At 40.1% G+C, this 22728-nt stretch overlaps 1 non-coding gene across 1 annotated transcript; it reads right to left on the bottom strand.

Annotated features, from left to right (window-relative positions):
* Positions 1-209: 209 nt before the first annotated feature.
* On the bottom strand, positions 210-315 carry LOC145626029 (small nucleolar RNA R71). Its single transcript, XR_014110912.1, has one exon. It is a non-coding gene; the product is annotated as a small nucleolar RNA R71 (small nucleolar RNA).
* Between the last annotated feature and the right edge of the window lie 22413 nt (positions 316-22728).

Raw genomic sequence — 22728 nt, forward strand, 5'->3', positions numbered from 1 at the left:
TTATCTCAAGGATTTTGAGAAGTATTGCAATACAATTATGGTAGGCGGAGTCGCACAAGAGTATATAAGGCTCAAGTTGTTTCCCTTCTCTCTCATTGGAAGAGCTTTAGAGTGGTTGGATAAGGAGGTTAAACCAAGGTCCCTAAAGACATGGGATGAAGTTACCAAGGCTTTCTTGTCTCGCTTCTACCCACAAAAGAAGACGGCGGAGGCTAGATCCTTAATCCAAAGTTTCAAGCAATTACCTAAAGAGAATCTCTATGAAGCATGGGAGAGGTACAAGGATTACCAAAGGGAATTCCCTCACCACGGAATTCCAACCTGTCAAGCCATACAAATTTTCTATGGTGGTTTGAACTCTCAAGGTAGATCGAGCCTTGATGCCGGAGCTGGAGGGCCGATTATGAACAAAACGGAAGAAGAGGTTGTGGATGTAATAGATGATGTGGTAAGGAACTACATGGATTGGCATGATGTAGAGAGGGAATCGAAAAGCACAAGTGGCTCAATCGATCAATCTAATGTCGTCAACAATTTGTCCACATTGGTCTCGGAGTTAGGAAAGGAGATGATTTTTCTCAAGACCAAGCTTGAAAGTCCTTCACAAGATCAAACTCTTCCCTACCAATTTAAGGGGAGAGGTACATCTTCCTACTCTAACCCTCCTTTTGCTTCTTGTTACATGATAAGAGACTGCTTAGTTTGTGATTTATGTGGAAAGAATGATCATAATGCTTCTAATTACTCCAATGTTCCTTGTGATGGATATGAGAATGTGTGTGTGAATTGTGTTGATAATAATGATCATGGACCTAGATTTAATGCTCAAAAGAATGTTGAGAGTAGGAATTGTCACAATCATGGGAGCTATGATAATTATAACCAAAATAGTTGTTATGGTAACCATGTGACCCAAGAATTTTGTGGTAACCATAATAACTTTTGTTGTAATGATCAAAGCCATGGCCAAGAATATGGGGATCATAACCAAGGTTATGGTAACCATAATCAAAATTCTGGCCAAAATCATGGTAAGGGTAATTGGAGTAATCAATGTAGGGGAGATTTTCAAAATGATGTTCAAAGAGGCACCCCACCCCAAATTACTCCAACGACTCAAAGCCAAGGTGATGATTTCTATGCTCAACAATCCCAATTGAATAGGCTAGAGAATTTCATGATGGCTCAATCCGAGAAGTTGAATGAATTCACATTGTCTTGTAACAAAATGTTTGAGGTCCTATTTACTCATGGAAAGATGCTTGAGAACCAAATCAATGAACTAGCCATCCCTTTGAGAGATTGTGCTAGTCCTCTTTCTTTACCCTCACAAGAAGTTGACTCTAGGGAAACGATGTGTGCTATGACCACTAGGAGTGGTAAGGTCCTTAAAGAGAGTGTTCCTAGGAAGAGTAAGGAGAGTGATTCGAGTGAAGGGAATAAGCATGAAGAGCCTAGCAAGATGAGTGAGGATTCCAATGATAAGCCTAAGGAGAAAGAGCGGAAGCAAGATGAGGTTTACAAACCTAGACTTCCTTACCCCCAAAAGCACAATAGGTATAAATTGGATGAGCAATTTGGGAAATTCATCGAGATGCTTAAGCAACTTCATCTTACTCTTCCTTTCACCGATGTGGTAGAACAAATGCCAAACTATGCTAAGTTTCTTAAGGAAATTTTGAGCGGTAAGAGAGATTGCAATATGGTGGAACCGGTAAATTTGGGGGAGTGTTGTAGTGCCTTTATTCATAATGACTTACCCCAAAAGTTGAAAGATCCCGGAAATTTCTCCGTACCTTGCAAAATCAAAGGAAAATTGTTCCAAAATGCTCTTTGAGATCTTGGTGCTAGTGTTAGCATCATGCCTTATTCCAGTTTTAAGAAACTTAAGCTAGGTGAGCTCCTTCCATCCAACATGACCCTTCAATTGGTCGATCGGTCTATTAAGTTTCCAAAGGGGAGAGTTGAGGATGTTCCTCTCAAGATAGGAGAGTTCACCATTCCCGTTGATTTCATTGTGCTTGAGATTGCGGAAGATGACCATATCCCTATCATCTTAGGAAGACCTTTCTTAGCCACTTCGGGAGCCTTAATAGATGTGAAAGGACGTCGTATTACCTTGATAGTTGGTAAGAATGAGGAAATTTTTGAGCTAAAACCAATGCATGAGTCTTTGTCTCTTGTGAAAGGGATTATGTGTGTTAATTCCCCTCACCCCATTGATAATGTATGTATGATTGATTCTTCAACTAACGATGTTCTTGAGAATTGTGATGATGTGCTTTGGAGTTGTGATTGCAATAAGGTTAGCCAAAAGAAAACAAAGCTTCCCAAGCTTATGAACGAGGAGGAAATTGGCATTCCTCATTGGTTTGAGCTCTACCCTCAAGAGGAGGACGATGACCCCAAGAGTGTGGATGGTGTGAAACCATTTACAAAGAGGAACAAGGCAAAGAAAATAGCACGAGCTTCTAGGAAAAAGAGAAAGAGAATGATATTATGGAAAGAGAAGCTTGCTTTTGAGGAGTTATTGAATGATGTCTCATCAAGAAACAACGAGAAGTTGCTAGAAGTTGAGGAGAAATTTGCTCTTTCTGCCACTTTGAAGAAGGTGGTGTTCTTTGACCCTCCATGATTTGGAGGAAGGGTCGAGCTTAGGACCATAAGCAAGCGCTTCCCGGGAGGCAACCCGGAGATCTCTAACTTTATTTTTAATTTTTAATTTTCTTATTTTCCCTTCTTTTAGTTTCTTTTCCTTCACTTTTCTACTTGTTTGGATTTGTAGGTTGGATTCTTGGGATTGGATTTCATCAGGTGAGCGTGAGGAATGAGAAGTTGTTTTGCAGTTTTTGATGTGATTACACTCGATATCATCGAAATTTGAGGAAAAAGGGTAAGAATTTTAGTGAGGTAAGATAGGGAACTTTGTGCTTTAAAAGTTGAAGGAAGTTTTTTTTTTGGTAGGTTCATGTGGTGCTACCATTATTTTGGGATTTTGAACCCACTAAAATGGGGTTTTCTACTGCCTATGTTGGTGTTTATCATCATCATTATTTGTTTACCCACCAATGAATGCACCAAAGATTTTAAAAAAAAAAAAAAGAAGAGAAGAGAAATCGGTCAAGGCCAAGTGCGGGCGCGCACGCATATAGTGCTGCCGCGCACCTGGCTGGTGCGGGCACGCCAAGGCATGGTGCGGCCGCACCCCCTGCCATGCCCCCTTATCTTCCCCTTCCTTCTTTCTTCTTTTATTTCCCTTTATTTCCTCCTTCTACCTTCGACCCCCATCATCCTCAAACTCCTAAAACTGCACCAAGTCCCTTTGAATCCAAATTTTGTAGTCTAAGTGTCTTTCAGTTAGCTTGTAGTTTAATTGGTTACTTGGTTTTTCTTTTCTTTCTTTTTAACTCTTTGTTAGCTTAGTTTAGTGTTCCTTTGTAGTTTCCTTTTCTTTTCTTTTCTTTTGTAGTTACTAACATTTTCCTTTGTTTATAGCTTCTTTTATTTTTCTTGTTCTCACGTGGCTTTTTGATGATGCTTACGATTTTGGAGCGCAACGAAGGTGGTTCTCTTCTATCGCCTTTGTTTATTATGCTAAGCATGGATAGCCCGGTGAGACCTTTCTAATTTTTCTCTTTATTTTCTTTGGATGCATAGATTAGGTTTAGCTTAGGGGAAGTTGAACGGTTCAAGGATGATTGCTTGTTAACACGTATCGTGTTTGGGATCGTTGACGATGTTGTCATTCGATCACTTGTATGTCGATTGGGATATATGTGCTTAACTTGTTTTCTAGTTCTTTTCTCCATTTTTCCTATTCTTCCTTTGTCTATGGCTTTCCTTTTCTTTTCTTTTTCTTTTATTTTTCTTTTCTTTTATTTTTCCTTTGTTCTTGTTTTGGTTTGTGGTATGCTTTTGAGGCTTGTTTTTCACCCCTTTTTGTTTTCCTTATGAATTGGACTTTGTACATTGGACTTTGTCTTTTGAATGATTTTCTTCCTAGGTAGTAAAGGTATGCACGGTTTGAGACTATGCTTGGTTGACTCTAGGATAGGTGTATGCTAGGGTAGTTGGTTTGAACTAGGAGGATCATGAAGCCGGATTCTACTTGTTTGTGGCATGTTGGTAGTTGCTCCCTATGGTCGATTTGACACCACTAGTGAGTTTTTGCTACATCCATGTGAGGTTCATCGTTTTTCAAGCCTTCAACCTATCTTGTATGAGCGGCGTGGATCCTTGACTATTGCGAACCTAATCTATAAAGCTTGATTTATGATTCTTAAACCAGAGACCGAGCTATCTAGGGAGGACAAAGGCACCTTTTTTGCGGTGGTTTTTTTCATTTTTAAGATAGTTTGTTTCATCTTTGTTTTTGGGTTTACATTTGCCCTCTTGCAACCATTTGAGCCTATTTCTTTCTTTTCAAGCCACATCTTTAGATCTTTGGCCTTTTGTTTCATTTTCTTTCTTTTCTTGTTTTTGTGAAGCAATTGATCATTCTTGACGGAGTTGTGGTGATATAGTTGGGATATGTGGTTAAATTGATGCAAGCTTGTGATTTCATCTTCTTTGTGAATAATGGCAAATGAGTATGAGTAAAAGCCTTCCTACATTATAAAAGGCATGGAAAAATAAGTGCAATATTGAAAAAGCCGTCTGAATTTGGAAAAAAGCAAGGACAAAGCAAAGCATAACACAAAAAAATAATAAAAAATTAAAAAAAAATAATAAAAAAATTGAAAAAGTGAAATATTCAAAAATATTTTGATGTAATCTTTTCTCCTTCTAAGCATTGAGGACAATGCTTCATTTAAGCTTGGGGGAGAAGAGTTTACGCTTTTTGTACTTATATTTGTGATTTATAGCTTGGAATAAGCTTGGGGGTGTACGTATTTTTGTTTGGATTGGTGATTATTTGATTGTGATTCTATGAAAGGGCCCGTTCTTTGCTTCACTATTAAGAAAGCCACCAAATTTAAAATTTTAGCCTACCTTCACCCTTTATGCCCTTACGTTACAACCTTTGAGAAAGACCTTTTGACCTAGAAGTTGAGTCACTATTCGGGGGAGGGAATCATGGGTCATTGCCTAAGAAAGGGAATGCATAGTTAAGATTGTCGAGTAGCCTAAATAAATCTCTTTTCCGGTTCCTTTGAGGAGTCATTGGGATGCTCACTAAGGGGAGATTTGAGACTAGTGGGGAGAACGCGGTAAGATTGATTGGGATGAACATGGATTGTGATGTCTAGTTCCTATGCCTAGCATACCCTATGTTTCAATCAACCTTGGATATCTTGAAAAGTGCATACCTTGATTGCTTGGGAAAGATCTTCATTCATTTGCATTGTAGTCTCTTTATAAGTCCATTTCGCAAAGGTTTTGTTTTCCTTTTCCCTTTTCTTTTCTTTTTATGGTTTTGCCTCTTTGATGTTGGGGGAGAGTTATGGGTAAACTCTTAGGACACCCTTACGAGACCTCAGTCGTCCTCATAGTCGACTTTGGGGTTTAAAGGGCTTGTTGTAGCTAAAAGCAACTGTGATTCCTACGACAGTGAGTCTTAGTGTACATTCTTATCTTGTGTCTTTCTTTTTCTTTTTGAATAAGTCTTTCATCCTTATACTTTCTTGCTTTGTTTTGCTCGAGGACGAGCAAAAGTTTAGCTTGGGGGAATTTGATGAGTGTTGACAAGGGGAAAACTAGGTCGTTATCTAATCTTCCCTCGGTCAAACTAAATTTATAAACACTTAACAAACCTAAATATGAGTATAGAGGCAAGTCAAGGGTCGAACCCAAAGGAACGGTAATGTTCAAGCACTTTCAATTATGCGCCTAAGCTAGGTCGAAGACGAAGGTAAGAGAGAATACTAACAACTAACAAAACAAGTAACCAAGGAAATAAAACACTAGGAACGGGGATCAACAAGTAATCATGTCAATTGCAACAACTTGGGAAGAGCATGCCAATCAAAGGTTGTGAGGACTAAATGATAAGAACAATCAATAGGAATCAAAGAGCTATCTCCTAATTGTTAAGCTAGGGTTCACTATGAATAACAAACTAAGAGAATCACAATCAAAACCAATTGATAATTGCAATTGCTAAATCAATTGTTCATGTCATTAGCAATTACAGTGCAATCTAGCATAATTCTCAAGGCCTAATTGAATTACACACATGCAAACCTTCATTAATCACTTTAATCTCAACAATTAATCAACACAATTCCAAAATTAATCACAATTAATCAATCATACAAGTTTCACCCAATTCCTAGCCAACAACTACTCAAACAACATCATCAAATCAACTATCAACTATAGAGAACAAGAATCAACAAAATATCAAGAACAATTACTTTAATCAAACATCAAATATCAAAATCAAACCAAACAAACATCAAATTAAACAAAGCAATTGAATGAGATAGAGTTTAGAAATGCTCATTGATAATCAAGAAGATCTCCAACACAATTGTCACACTTGCATCTTCAATCTCTCAATCACCATTGAAATTCCTCACTTTCTCTCTCTAAAACTACTCCTAATCTAGCCTAATATAGAGAGAGAAGCTCTCAACCTAAGAGAGAGAAAACTATTCTAAAACTAAAGAATTACATGAATGAAGAATAAAGGAAACCAAAAACTATATAAACAAAAGGAGAAAAGAAGCTTAAAATCGTAAAAGACCCAGAAACCCGCGCCCGCGGAGGGGAACGGACACCCCGATAGCCGCGCCCGCGGCCCAAGCCCGCGCCCTCGGGGAGCCCTCGGGACAACCGCGGGTGGTTACTGCCCAAATACGGCAGTTTTGGAGCTGCAGCAACCCCGCGCCCGCGGGTACTGTAGCCCGCAGCAGTTTTCCAGGGCCAACTTCTGAAGGCTGTAACTTGCGATCTAAGAATTGTATGAAGGCGTGCAACCTATCATTAGAAAGCTCTTCAAGTCTAGTTTCCAACCCAACTTGAATCACCCTAATCCGATCTTTATAACTTGAGATATGACTAAAACAATGCACAAAGGTCCTATTTGATACTTTGCAATCCTTCGTTTTCCTTTGTTTCAAACTCAAATTCAATTCCGAAAAGTGCATGTTGATCCTAGTGGGTGCTATTTTAAATTCCCATGCATATAGCCCGTAACGTACCTACAAAACAAGACAAAGAAACGGAGAAGCAAGAGAAATAGCCGAGAAATGACTAAAATGATAAGAAAGCCATTAAAAGCATGCATTTCTCTAAACTAACACAAAAACACGCAAATAGAGCATTATTCTCTAAAAACACGACACAAAAGAATACATAGGAGTATAGAAATATAAAGAAAACATAGCCTAAAGGTGCCATAAATGGCACGGATCAAGTGTCATTTATGGCACTCATTTGGCTTCTTTTGGGATGATTTTCATGCTATTTTATAGCCCTTTTCCTTAGTTTTTTCTTAGTTTTGTTCTTTGTTTCGTTAGTTTGTGCTTTCCATAGTTAGTTTCCTTGTTTTGTGCCTTTCTTTGTTTATTTGTTCTTTTTCCCTTTAATTTGTTTGTTTTCGTTTGGTTTTAGGTTATGATCGTGTTTCCAAGGATTCCCGAGCCTTCCTCTCATATTTCTCATCAATTTGGATGCCTCATGTTTGCCTTTTGGAGCTTCAAGTTTGAAGGAACGCAAGGAGCAAGTCAAGAGATCGGTGCGCGTATGCGGTGGGGGCATTATCTTTGCCATGAACCCACCAAAATATCCATTTCAAGACTTCCTACCTTAGTGTTCTTCATCATCACCAAGACGAGCGCACGAGGATGAGCTAGGACGAAGAAAGAGAGGAAGTGCCCTGCTGCCAGGTGCGGGCGCGCACGTAGGTGTTGCGGCCGCGCACCTGGGTTGTGCGGGCGCGCCATATGCAGGTGCGGGCGCGCCATGTGCGGGTGTGGGCGCACCTCTTCTTGCCCCTGTTCCGTACCCATTTTCCCGCGGCCGCCTCTTCCTTGATGCGACCGCGTCTTCCGGGGTTTCTTTTGGGGCGATCTAACTACTTTTTTTGTATATTTCCTATATATAGTCTTTCCTTCTATTTTTAGAGAGGAGAATTAGAACAGAATTAGAATCAGTTTTTGATCAAATTAGAGAGATTTTTAGAGAGAGAAACTCTAGGTTTTAGTGAGAGAAATTCATGGTGGATTGTTGATGATTGAAGCTTTCTTTAATTCCTTTGATCTTTGATCAAGATTATAAGATTTCCTTTTCTTTAATTCAATCTTTAGTTTGATCTTTAGTTTGATTTCAATTGTTTGTTGAATGTTCAAGTTTGATTAAAGATTGATTGATTTGTGTTTGATTTTAGCTTGTTTGATTTGATCATGATGAATTTGTTGCCTAGTGTTGTTTTTATTTTGATTTGAATGGCTAGTGAGTAGATAGCTTGCTAGGGTAATGGTGAAGCATGTATGAGTAATGGATTAAAGCTAATTGGGGAAAATTGATGGAGTTGACTATGTGAATAAATTGGTTGATGATCATGTGCATGCGTGTTATAAATTAAAGAGTAGCTAACTTTGATTGTTGCACTAGATTACATTGTAAGTTCACATTGATATGGACCATTGATTTGTAGCTTGCATTTACACAATTGAGGTGTCTTGTGATATTTCCTAGCTAGAGTTTATCGTAGTTGACGCTAGTTAGACCTCTAGGAGAATAGCTTGATATGCTCTTTTGGTTGCATGATTGATTTTCCCTCACATTGCTTGACTTAGTCAATTTGACCTCCCAATTAGTTGAATCAGTTATAATTTCATGTGGATCCTAGCCCTAGTGTTTATTACATTTGATTTCTTCTTGTTTATTAGTCGTCTTTGTCCTAGCATAACATTCACACCCAATCATTACAATTCGGAATAGCTTGACCATAGATAATAGATAATCGCCCACCATTCCTTTGGGTTCGACCCTCTACTTACCATTATACTTGTGTAGGGGTGTGTTGAGTGTTTACAAATTTTGTTTCGCCTCGGGTAGGGGTTAGTTTTAACGACCTAGTCTCGACCCGCGCCACTCATCCGAACGAGCTGGCTACGGAAGGCGTCTATGCACCTCGCCATCGCTGTAACCACCTCGCGTGAGAATTGTCAAAGAAATAAAGTCAGTAACAATGCATGACAGATATGGACCAAATAGCAAGAAAATAAACTCACCCGAGTCGAGTGGCGAGGAATCAATCGCTCCACAAAGCGCTGATCCTCGGGAGCAGGAGGAATCATCTCCTCGATAGGCCCATATGTCCCCTGGTAGTGGATGGACATACGAGGGGGCACGAACTCAATAGACCCAGCCTGAAAAAAAGCAAACCAAAATGAGTAAAATATCACTTGGGAGCTACTTAGTAAAAGGTAAAAGATGAAAATCATACCGCCGCCTCCTCAGACAAAATAGGGGCCAGAGCTAACAACGGTTGAGCAGCCTCACGTCATTGAACATGAGACGTGGTGGAGAAGCAGGGACGATGAAAACATTCGAGGAGTGTTGAATAGCAATCTCTCCCAGGTATGCCACCTCCCCATACGTCCCTAGGAAGTAGCAACGCTCAGCAGTGTACTGCGAGGCTAGCCCAGGGACAAACAAACTGTCCCATGGTCGGTACAGCATATTAGGCACTTACGAAAAATGCCTATGAGATAAGAATCTACCAAAAGCAATAAAAAAGTGTTTAACTATGCAAAAAATCATACCGAGAGGATCTGCTCTCGAACATGGGCGGTAGACGCCCCAACGTGCTGGCCTCCCCAACAGCCGCCCACGGGAAACCCGCGTGGCGACGGTCTTGTCGGCGCGAGTGAAGGAAAGTACTCGTAGAACCAAATCTACAAAAGGCAAAAGATATCAGTAAGTGCTAACAAAAATATTAGAGCTAACTTTATAGGAGATAAAGTATACCTCTACGACTCTCCAGAAGCCGGACAGAGCGATGTTCCTTGTGTATGACCGGTGTTGACACGAGTCTCGCATCGCACGCACAAAATCAGCATAGGCCAAGCTGTCCCAGTCATAAGTCCCGATCAGGTGAAGATCGCGGACAGCCGGAAGGTAGTAATTCAGCACCCTACTACCCTTGTCAGAGAAAAACGTCCCTGGCAGCAAGATAAGCACAAAGATGTGCACCCGCTGCTCTCGGGTGGTCGCATCATCCTCAAAAGCTACTGCAAGAGTCGACCGGCGAATACTCTTGGCGCTGAACTGTGAAGACTCCACCTCAGCATGAGCCTGAATAGAGATCGGACCCAGAAGCTCATCAACCTCAAGAGAGTAGACGCTGATGTTGCTGTCGAACGGCAGCGCAGTAGAACTGAACTCCAGTCCCAAGATGAGACTAAAGTTGGTTGGGGTAACCATAATCTCACCCCAAGGAAAGTGGAAAGTGTAGGTGGTGTCCCAAAAGAACTCCCCCAGGGCGTGAGCCACACGGTGACTCCCGGAGAAGAACTCATGGCCTCCGTGGCCTCAAATAGGGCAGTCAGCCCACAAGACTCCTAGAGAAGTCTCAACTCTCCATCGACGTTGATGAACATCCTATACAAATTGCCCAGAGTCTCATTTCCCGAGCCATGGCAACGTGTCCTACCAGCGGTGATCCCACGGCACACTGTCTCAGAAATGTGGTGGCCGGGGACAAAGTACAAGGTCCGCTCATCCCACTCGGTTAAGGGACCAAGAGAAGTGGACGGGTCGGCGTCCTCCTCTACGAGTTCATGCTCCTGTCGTGTGTCTCGGGACCGTGAACCCGAAACTCGCTGTCTAGTCATACTATATTGTGCAAAATCAACATAAATTAAGGTTTTATAGTATCTAAGGTTCGCCTAGCCGCATGATACTATGTTCGCAAAAAATAGAGTACGTAGTACTAAAACAGAGCACAATTTCAATTCAAGCATATATGGCATCTTTAAGCATCCAAACAATTTCTTGCAATACTATGATAATTATTGTGACAAATTGGACAAGGATTGCTAGCAAAAACATCAAGAACAAGCCACATTGTCTTCCCGACCTTAAGAGGTCCGACAATAGTGATTTGTTCGTTTCTTCACCAAATTGAGTCAAACAAGTCTCAAAACACTCCCAAGGCAATATACAAACATAATCAAGCAATTTCATGGCATAAAATTTGGCAAACAAAGCAAATAAAGCATAATAAGGTTCGAATTTTTCAGAAATTTGTGAATAAAAAACGCACAAATTCATCAAAAACTAGGGTGAGTTTGACAAAAAAATTACATAAATTGGGAAAGTAGATGAATAAAGCTTCGATTTGCAACAAATTTGAGCGAATTTGGTTGAGAAACAAGCAAGAATGAGTGAAACGAAGTTCCGTGGCGAATTTTCGAAACAAAGAGCAGTAGCGGCGAAATGAAGAAGAAAAGGGTATATATACGGAAATCCCGATTCTGGCGCCAAACGACATCTCTGGCGTCTGGCGCTTGAGTCCAACGTCTGGCGATAGAGCCAATACTTGGCGCCAGTAACCTTGCAGCGGCGACAGAGTTCTTAGCCACTCAAAGCGGTTATTTTAACCTCATGCAGCAATTTGACATGATTTAATAATCGGCTCTGTTACAATCGCATTAAGTGATCGACCTGATAAATGATCGTCTCACTTAGCTTAAAGCGCCTAAACATTGGCTCATTGCAAAGGCACTGACATAATGGTTTATACAGCAAAGGCACCAACATAATGGTTCATGCATATACAAAGCAAAGGCACCGACATACTGGTTCACTATTCAAAGCATCGACATACTGGTTCATGATTCAGAAGCACCGACAGACTGGTTCAAATGTAGCAAAAGCGTCGACGTACAGGCATTGCAAAAACAAAGGATCGACAGATGTTGGTCTTCGGTGATACTTTTCAGGGTATTGTCGCAACAAATGCGGATATTTTCAGGCGAAGCAATAATCTTCGATCGTGTTTCCTGGCTTGTGGAAGTTGATCACAAAGCGCTAGAAGGTCGTTTCAGGCGAAGCAATCTTCGATAGTATTCTCTAGCTTGTAGAAGTATATAACGGCGAAATTGGAGGCAGTTACAAGCGTAGCAGTCTTCAGGCGGTATTCTCTAGCTTGCAGAAGATCGTCAAAACAAACAGTAGGATGGCGTTCCCCTAGCTTGTGGAAGGTTGTCACAACAACAGCAAAGCAACAGCAACAAAACGGTTACTACAGAGACGTGTGCTCGACGATGCAAGATACGTGTTTCTTAAATCTCTTATCTGTTTTAAACTAACGCTAGTTTGCAGGTATTAGCGTTACAAGAATGATTAAGGATCGCAGAACGTTCTGAATCATTCTCCGTCCCTATCGATACTTTGACTTTCGTTTTCAAAACTTGCGTTTCTCCAAACTCAGCCAAAGTGGGGGCTTCTGTAGACACCCATTTGTGTCTCCCCAAAACCAAACCCAGTGATGAGTACCTTTCACGTCGAATCATAATCGAATAAAGTGAAAGTGTTGAAAGTCTAGTGTTGCAGATAATTTGATTTCTTTTTCTTTCTCTCTGATTTTGAAAACCTATTTTAAGAAAAAAGCCAATCCAGTTTAGTTTGGTCCATGGCAAGGGTCCAATAATGGTGTAGTTGGGTCGGGTTCAAAAAGATATTTCCAACGATATATTATAAGTCCAATTCCGATGAACAATGAGGAAGTTATGGCCAAATTAATAAACTGGGCCCGGTTTAATCTTTATGTGCAGCCCAATCATCTAGAGGAGGTCCTTATATTGATTTATCATTCCTAATGTGATTAGGATTGATTATAGTCTTCTAGATTCTTCTAGAAGGTTCTTTTCATTCCTAATTTAATTAGCATTGATAAATTGACTTTAGTTGACTTTTAAGAGTTTTAATCAGAATAAAAGAAGTGTTTTAAGGAAAATACGATTTTACCCTCTCGTACGGTTAAATTTAACTAAAATAAGAAAATGCGTGGAAATTTATTTTCAGCGTCTGGCGACAGGACCAATGTCTAGTGACAGACCTGGCGTATGGCGCGAGACTTGGCGTTTGGCGCGGCACTCCCACGTTTGGCAACATGCGCGTGGTTGGCGTTGCGATCGTGTTTTATTCTTTTCGAAACTCTGATTCATTTTTTATCATATCCGACTAATTTTTTCTATAAATAGTCTCCTAAAACCTCTGTTTTCAATCTTCAACAACTTTCTAATTCTCTTCTCTCTCTAAGTTAAAGCTTCTTATCTCTCTCTCTTTTCTAAACTGGCCTTTTGCATACAAAATTCCGCATTCACAATATCTAGAAACACGTAGCCAAGTTCGAAGTTGCATTCGCCCTAAACGTGAAAGGTTTTAATTTCTGAGGGTTTGGTCCCAAATCTCTCTTTCGATTATTTAATTTAATTCTTTATTTATTATTTTCCTTGAAGTTACTAACGCGTGTATTTTGTTATTAGAAAGAGGTACGAGGCATCCAAGTAAGTGCTATAATTGATTCATTGATATTTTTATATAGAAATCATGTCTAGATTGTTATTTTGATTCCAAGTATCATGTTAGGATGTCTTTATCTTCCTAATATCATGTTTAGGGTAACAACCATAATTTCTAATATCAAATATGACAATTGTGATGCTTCCTATTTTCTTCCTAATATTCATGTTAGTATCATGTTACGGCTAAAGCTTTGATTTTTATTGTTTAGTGACATGCTAGGGCTTGTTATTAATCTTGTTAGTATCATGCCTAGGATCTTACTATTAATATTATGCTTTAACGTGATTATGATAATTATGATTATGATTTGGATTATCATGATTATTATTATGATTTATGATTATTATTATTATTTTGATTATTGTTGCTTGATTATATTTATCGTTATTTCTTGATCACACCTTTTATGCATGTTTAAAGGGAATTGGTACTTGTAATCACGCTCAATAAGATAATTAATAATCTTGTTTAGGGTTAATTTGATTATAATTCAAGTGATTGCCAATAATAGATTTATTTGTGCATTAATATTCAACCAACATAGATGAAACAGGTTTAGGGTAAACCTATTGATTGCATGTTAGTCAGAAAGCGCACATAAATACGATCAGAATAAAGTAGAGGCCTATTATTAAGGAAGGTTCAATCTCTTTTAGGTTGGATTTGTACCTTCATCCTCGAACATCCAGTCATGGTTCCAGGTCTATTGGAGTTGACAATCTCCAGGATCGTTAAGGGGTGTAACCTTCATCTCGTGAATAGTTTACAAGTTCCTAAAACTTGTTGGCGACTCTTTTGCTCTAGCTTCTTTCCCTTTGGACACTACCGTACTTAAGTGTATGATCACAGTGGGGTTCAAGTTTGGGGTAATGCTTGAAATATTCCCTACAAGACTTAAGTACATTCTTGTCGATGTGACATTGCTAAAGATGTTCGGAACGTAAATCATGCCCATGACTTTGAGCTTTTGCCAGTTTATCATGTTAAGAAAATGTTTGTTTATAATCAAGCATTCTTGACTCATGGTTTAGACTATTGCTCATTGCATTGAATGTGAGTCTTTCCATGTGTAAACGGATCAATTGCTGATTATGGAACACAATAACCATTTATTTGTTCCAGCCTTAGCTTAAAGGTCTTTCAACAAAGCATACGACCTTACAACTGATGTAGCACCACTTGCTTCATTCTAAGCTTGTTAGTCGATAACTTAGCTTATCTTCAATAGTTTGAGGTCACTTTCAAAGTGGAACACTCAAGCAGTATCCAATATTTTGTGAAGATAACGAGTTGCGAAGTTAACTTCAATAACATAAATTTTATAGTAAAATGGAATCTCATTCCTTTTATTTGTTCCTCGTTTCCTATATTTCTTATCATACTTTATCTCATAATCTTTAAGAACCATTTCTTTAAGAGTCTTTGACTTTTATACTTTTGTAAGCATAATTAAGCATCTAATGCACCGTAAAACAAAGTTCCAGCTTTTCCTTTAATTCACGGTTGAATTACTACATCAATGAGTCCTACTCATCTATGTATTAAGCGACAAGATATGTTGGTTATTAATATTGACAATTTGAGTTTGCAACTCAATACTTCATGTTTTATCAAAACTACCTAGTATTTTGAATACATGATGTCCAACCGTCCTTTCGGACATTGTTATAAAAGTCATTTATGAGAATTGTATTTTAGAAATGCTTTACTTTTCTTTGAGAACCATTCTCAAAGATTTCCTTTACCAATAATGGAAAACAATATAGTTTGATTTGAAATTCTACAAATATAAGTGCAAAGTATAACCATTTATCAAGTAAATAACATAATAAGTTTGAAAATTAAAAGGTATTCATGCAAATTTTCAATCTTATTACACGTCTTATCCACACATTAAATTTGTCCCCATTTGGCGAGAATAAGTCGATTCCAAGATCCAAAGAAACAAAGAGTGGTTAAGCATGCTTTTGCTTGTCTTAACACTCAATCTCCTAAGGTAAGCAACGCTTTGCTAATGGCTCCAAGCCATTCTTGGTTGAATAAATCGTCGCATTTAATGCTCTCTCAACAATTTATCTACTTTACCATCACTCATATCGTTGAGTACAACAAAAACAAACTTGCATACCCGGTTTGCCTTATGAGTCTAGGGAGTAGTAGTGATGCCTCGCTTTGGCGTAGCCCATCACTACTCTCAATGGGTTTGGAATGGCAATTTTACTCAATATTTTAGGGACCTAGGGTTTCTATGTTTGTTGATTTAAGTGAACTTAATTAATTATCACAACATTCGAAATCCTAAACATGCATTTAACATATAATTCATATATAAATGATCATTAATATGTAAAGCATAAGCACTTTGATGCATATTGGCAACTAGCATGACCCCTTGAATTCTTCAAGTCTTCAAAAGGTCTTCTTTTGCAACTTCATGGCTTTGTCTTCCAAGAACCTCTGTCTTCAAGATTTGACCAAAATTATGCAACTACTAGTTACTATGATTAGGACTAATCTAAATATTAAGGTACAAAAATACTCAACGGTACGCAGACCGTATTTAGATTTACAAAAATACATCACGGATCGCAGTCCATATTTTATGTCCTAATCGGGTCCTACTAGTTGCCATTTTATAAAACCTGTGAGAGAATATACATTCCATTCATCCATTCACTATTTGAGAATGGCCCATGCATTTTACAACGATAAACAAGTACCAATGCATAAACACGCGATAACTAGTAACTAATCTAGGTGGTTAATCCAATTAACATGCCTAATTAAAACTAGTCAAAGTTGTTCTAACCGATTATGTAAATAAGCGCAATTAATATGTGAAGCTCTCACTTCCGCATCCATCTTAATTAATCCAATTAATTAAGCCAGTAAAACCCAATTATTTGCCAAAATAAATTTTTTGTAATTGTCGCTCAAAAAACCCGAGGCCTAGCCTCAAAAATTTAATTAAATAAAACAAAATAATAAAAAACGACAAATTAAGCAAAAAAATTAAGTAGTCCAAAATATCCAAGTGCCTAACACTAAGACTTGGAGTGCTCACAACTTGACACAACTCGCACGATCTCATTGCACCACATTGCTTTACAAGCAATGTTTACGCATATCACCCTCAATTTTGTACCAAGCTACGCACACATACACACTCAATGCAAGCCCCACGCACGGCTTACCCACGGCCAGCCATAAGGCGGTTGCCATGGTGCGCCATGGTGCCGCACATCAGCTCCCCCGCACTCATGCACCACTTCGAGGCACCCAGCAGCCTCGGCAGCCCCATGTGGGTTGTGTGAGAAACTCGACTGGCCGAGAGCATGCTAGGGGCTCTTAGGCCTCTATTTGGTGCTCATGCCTCGGGAAAAATCCTGATTTTGTGTGACATATTTAATTAATTCGAAATTAATTTTAGAACAATTAATTTTGAGGGAAAATGAAAACATAACAAGTCCAACTTAAATAAATTCATCTAAGTGCATAAAATCAAAATTATTTCAAGAACCATTCTTTAATAAAATTGGTTTAACTTGATGCAACAAAATAAGAGGGCAATTACTCACTATTAATTTAATTAATTTAAATTAATCTTGAGATTTTGACAAAATAAAAGGGTGGAAAAATGAACATAAGTTCAATAAAGATTACAACTTTAATACTTGTGAATCCTTGAAAAATTATATCTTCCAATATGAAGATAAACAAATTTCTATCACAAGTTTCAAACTTTATGATTCCAATCAACTTAATTAAAAATGATTAAATCAACACAGTTCAACAAAAATTCATGGAATTTAGTAACTCAAAGTTTCAATCACTTAACATAATTAAAGATTGAATCTTTAGTACTTAGAAGCCTCAAAAAACAACAATTTCACACTTAATGCAATTAATTTGCAATTATGTGAAAAATAAAACCAAGCTTTCAAACACAAATTACCACCAAGTAATCATGCATAAAGAGGTTTAAAATTAAATATAAAATATGTATTGAACCAATTACATAACCACCATAAATATGCAATTAATTTTCAAGGTTAGAAATATTTAAAAAATTTCGTAAAAACGAAAAACCCTTCGAAAATTGCATTTCTGGTCGTTTTTTTTTTTTTTTTGCCTAAAAACCGAGCCCTAAAAGGGTCAAACCATTTCCAGAATGCCTTCCCCACACAAAATTCACTATTTTTTGGTCGAAATCAAGGTTCGAGAGCTGAAGTCAGCTCTAATACAAGGTTAAAATGGATAAAACGAGCTACTAATCTAATTAGCAACTTAAAACCAGAAAAATTAAGCCATAAAAAACACCTTGAAAAATATTAGGATTTTTAAAATAAACAAGCGAAGCTCCGATACCGTTGTTGGGTTTTGGTGAGTCCGACTCACCACAGAAACAAACCCAAAAACAAGACTGCACTCGCAATAAATAAAACCATAAACATAATAAAATTAACAACAAGATTAAGATAAAACGATTACCTTTTGGAGCGTGCTTCGCCCGACCACTTGGGCTCTTACTTAAAATCTACCTTCGAAATTACGAAGCCTCCAACGATGACCCACCCGCAACAACGATCACCGACAAGGTCCAATGTCTTGGGTTAGCAAGACCCGACCGATAAACCCGAGTAATTGAGTTCAAAGGCTTTCACAAAATGTGATACCTTTTCCAATTCTTGAGTTCAAAGGTTTTCACTACTAGTGATCCCTTTTCCAACTCTTACTCAAGAAAGTAATCCCAAGCCATGCCTCGGCTATTTATAAGGAAAGCTTCCTTGTGAGTTCCACTAATCTTTCAATTTGGGACTTTTTCACATATATCCCATATGGAAAGATTGATGAATTTAACCCTTAGTTAAATAAACCAAGGAACAAGTAACAAGTGTCACATGGTTAGGTGAGGACCACTTTCTCACTTGATCCCCAAGGCAACTCACACGCATTGTGAGCAAACCATGTGTCACCGAACCTTGAGCCCCAAGTTGGGTTCGGTTGGGCCACTTTCTTCTGGCCCGTGTCCATGACCCTTCTCCCGGGTCCACGGTCCCCTTGCCACATGCGCTGCCATGACGCGCTACTAACGTGGCACGCTTCCACATGGCGCGCTGCCAACATGGCACGCTGCCACTTGGTGGCAGCCAACGTGGTTGCTACGTGCGCTACCACATGGCGTGCTGCCATATGTGCTGCCACGTGGCACGCTCCTATTTAGCACGCTTCCCTTGTTTTTGCGTGGCTAGGGTTTTTACTTGTTACTTAAAGCATTTTCCCGTCTCGCCAATTCCTAAATTTTGGCTCGACATTTGAGATTCTTCGACGCTCGATTTCGACGCTCCAAGCTCAATTATCCGACAACTAAAAATAAATTACTCGGTCGACTCATTAATTCCTTCCGAATTAATTCATCGCTTTGGCTCGCTAGTTTCTTGGGTGTGACCCAAAGGGTTCGGTCAAGATTAAGCTGTAATATTAATTATGCATTAATATTACTGATCGGAAGCGGCCTCTACCCAGGCATTCCAATCACTTGACCTTATTGAATATATTAGCTTTCTAATAATTCTGAACCCATTATCAGAATAATACACTTGTTCGAAGGACACCAATCCTTTCATCTGTGACACATGTCACTCACCCATAGGAGATAGTAATAAAATTTCTTTTAATGTGAAAATTTAACTATTCACATTTCGGGGAAAATTACAAAATTGCCCTCGCTTTTACCCCTTTATAAATACGTATTTTAACCCTTTCATTTTGGACGTTTCCAAAATATTCTAGAGATAGAAATTACAAAGTTTTAGAGAGAGAGAGAGAGAGTCTACCTTCTGTCTGTGTGTGAACACAAACTTTTCTAATTTTCCACCTGCCTCAGCCGGTTCTCAACCGTGTGTACTCCAAGCAAGCAAGGTCAACTTCAGCAACATTCTCAATCGGTCATCACCGTTTTCCCCCCTTTTAGAGACAAACGTAAGGTACCGCTTCTACCCCCTTTAACTCATATACATTTGTTTAAATTCATTTAATAAATGGACTCATCACCAACACATAGGGCACGGCCTAGGTCAATAGTCAGTCGGTCACCTAGGACGGCTAAGTTTAGTCCTGGGAGTGCCGGCTCTAGGTGCATGGAGCAATTTTGTACTCCTCAACCCACCATTTATGTGTCTGTGCACAACACGATGGCTAGAACTAAACAGATAGCCACCAAACGGCGTCGAAGAAACGGTACTTTGGAAGTGTCGTCTAATGAGATAAACCTGGTTGAGGGGTCAAAGAGCAATGAAGGCTCAGGGGAATATTCCCCATATGGGATTCTTAGAACCCCAAGTGACACAATCTTATACGATGAGGGTAGATAAGGTGAGGGAGTTGTCTCCCTGACGGACCTTAACGAAGATGGCCCCATAAACAGAGACAGGGAAGAGTCTGCATCGGGGTCAGCCGGCGAAGAGGGAGACGATGAAAGCTCCGCCTCAGGGTCTAGCTTTGAGGATGATAGTGATGCCCCTCTTTCCCCGCTTGAGGATAGTGAAGCCAAAGAGAGAAAAAAAAGCGTAGCAAAGGAAGATCCCCTTAACATCCACATCTCCGCTAAAGACAGGCGGATAATGTTAAAGGTTATTGAAAGCTTTGTAAAGAAGCGGCCCCTAGGAAATGGATATACTATCCGGGTGCCGCCTGAGCTAGGCACCATCTCTTGGAAAGATGAGAAGGATAATGAAAATGCCTACTTTGGATGCTATGAGGCGGCATTCCTGGCAGGCCTCCGATTCCCGCTTCACCATGTTATGAGGGTCATACTTAGGGGTTATTGCCTAGGCGTCTGGCAGCTCACCCCGAATTCATGGGCTAACATTCTAGGATATGTTGCCGCCTGTGAGATGTAAAAGTTGACCCCCAGCTGGGAGGCTTTTGCACACATGCACTATCTTAGCCGCAACCCAGGCGGCTGGAGGGCGTGGTACACCTTGACCACCCCCCCTCAATATCAAATGACATTGGACAAGGTGTCCAAATATGAGAGTTGGAAGACCCGTTTCTACCAGCTGTCTACCCCAACCCATCGAGGGAGAACCGCGAGCTGCCCCGGTATAATAAAAAGCCCAACCTACTGGGTCGCAAACGTGCCCTTCCCCGGATACCGGGGGATGACTATGACGCTATCATGGAAACCAAGTTTTTTGAGCTCCATCCGGAGACACTCTCAACCAGGGATGTAATAAAGTTCCCTAATAATTGGATTTTCATGTGCGCATGGTTTAGAGATGAGGTGCTCTTATCTGCCTATGTGCTAAGCACAATGTTTCCAAAGCGTACGTCTGATACACATCCGGTTAAATGCCGCTTGTACTATTGTTAGCCAATTATGATTTTATACTAAGCGTGTGTTCATTATTTTTGTAGAAGAAGCTTTGAACATGGTGGCTGAAGTGAAGAATCCCAAGCGGTCCTCTGCACAAGTCCGGAGAGACATGGCGGAGGCTAGATCCGCCAAACTAAAGGATGAGGTGAATAACCGCCTAGCTCCTTGGTCTAATTTTCCAACAAACATTGTCAGTCGTTTATTAAATACTTCTTAAATTGCAGGGTAGAGAAGCTCCTAGATCCTTTACGAAGAACCTATTTAAATGGGGACGAGATGGGACCGCCTCTACTCCAATCAAGTCTGCAAAAGCAGCTTCAGGTAAGACGGGCCCCGAAGGGTCTTCTGGGAGGAACCGCCTCCGCATCGGGGGGAGGAATGTTACCATTGGAGGCTTTGAAGTAGGCTTTGATATGGTCCCATCCAGCCTCTCTACGCCTGTGGGTGGTGCAGTCCCACAAGCTTATGAAGGTAAATACAATCCCTTTGAATCTCCGCCTCAACAGGGATGGTCGTTGGGAGTGAAATCTCACTCTCAACAAACTTCCTCGTCCGATAGCCGGCATCAAGCTGGTACCGCCTATATAGCTCACTCACCCCCTTTCACATATGGTGCAGATCAATCCCCCCCGATGGTTGGACATCTAGGCGCATGCCCGGTCTATGCTGGCGGTCGTCCCCGAGAAGGAGAAGGATACCATCCCGGGCATTGCTCCGTTCAATGTTGAACGGATCAATGCACTCATGTCTTAGGTATACCTAATTCCCCTCTTCTGGAACTAAGTATAATATATCCCGCATGAATGACACTGTTTGTGTCTACAGGCCATGCTTAGGGTTGATGGACTCAAACGGCCATATGCTCGGAAAAGGGAGGAGGTAAAAAGAGCCCTTAGATCAACCATGTTGCTGAATATCAATGTACCCTTAATGAACTTGAAACTAAAGCCAAATTGATGATATAGGCGGATCAGATTAGGGGTCTTGAAAAAGCCCTAGATGAGGCCAAGGAGAAGGTTGACACGGCTGAAACCAACCTCAAGAAGGCGAAGGAACACCTCAAGAGCTTGCAGGGTGCCTCTTAGGAGAATGTAAATCTCAAGGCGGAGGTTGAGAAGCTGAAGAAGGATGCAGAGAAAGTCCAAATGAATCTTAGGGTAACAATCGAGGCGGAGCAAGACCGCTTGATTGCTGAAAATGTACAGGACTCCGACACCCGAATGAAGACCACCTGGAATGCTCTCTACCCCAACAAGGACTACGGCATGTAGGCTCTGGTTTTTTAGTATGTTGAACATGTAGTGTATTTAAGAGAGAAAGGAAAGCGGAGCCCGATTCCTTCGACGCCTAGGCAAACAAAGAGCTTGAGGAGCCTGCCAAGGAGCTCCCCGAAGAAGGAGAAGCCATTAAGCTTCAATCTGATGGAGCGAATCCCATAGAGGAGAACCAGGAGACTCAGAACCAGGCGATCCAGCAAAAGGAGGACCAGGCGGCCCAGCCTCAGCCTTAATTTCTCAGCGATTGTATGCCAATCTTTAGCTTTTTCTGGCCTGCGTGCTGATTATTTATGTATTTTTACCGACTAAGGAGTCGGGTAACAATTTTACTTTCTTTTCTCCCGGATGTTCTAACCAGTTTTAAATGAAATTTGCCGACTAAGTCGGCTAGTTATTTTGTTTCAATTTTTGCATATATATTCTGCAATTTTATTTTCGAATTTTTGCCTAACTTTTTAAAGCATGTGGCAATTCAGATAGTATACCGGCTACTCTTTTCCCGTGGCGGTTGTGTGGTTGGCTTCAGTACCTCTTTGATTGACTGGCTTTGGAAAGTTTGATACTTTAAAGAGTATGGAATGTTCCTAA

Source organism: Chenopodium album, chromosome 3 (genome assembly GCF_948465745.1).
Source record: "Chenopodium album chromosome 3, dcCheAlbu1.1, whole genome shotgun sequence".
Classification (NCBI taxonomy): Eukaryota; Viridiplantae; Streptophyta; class Magnoliopsida; order Caryophyllales; family Amaranthaceae; genus Chenopodium; species Chenopodium album.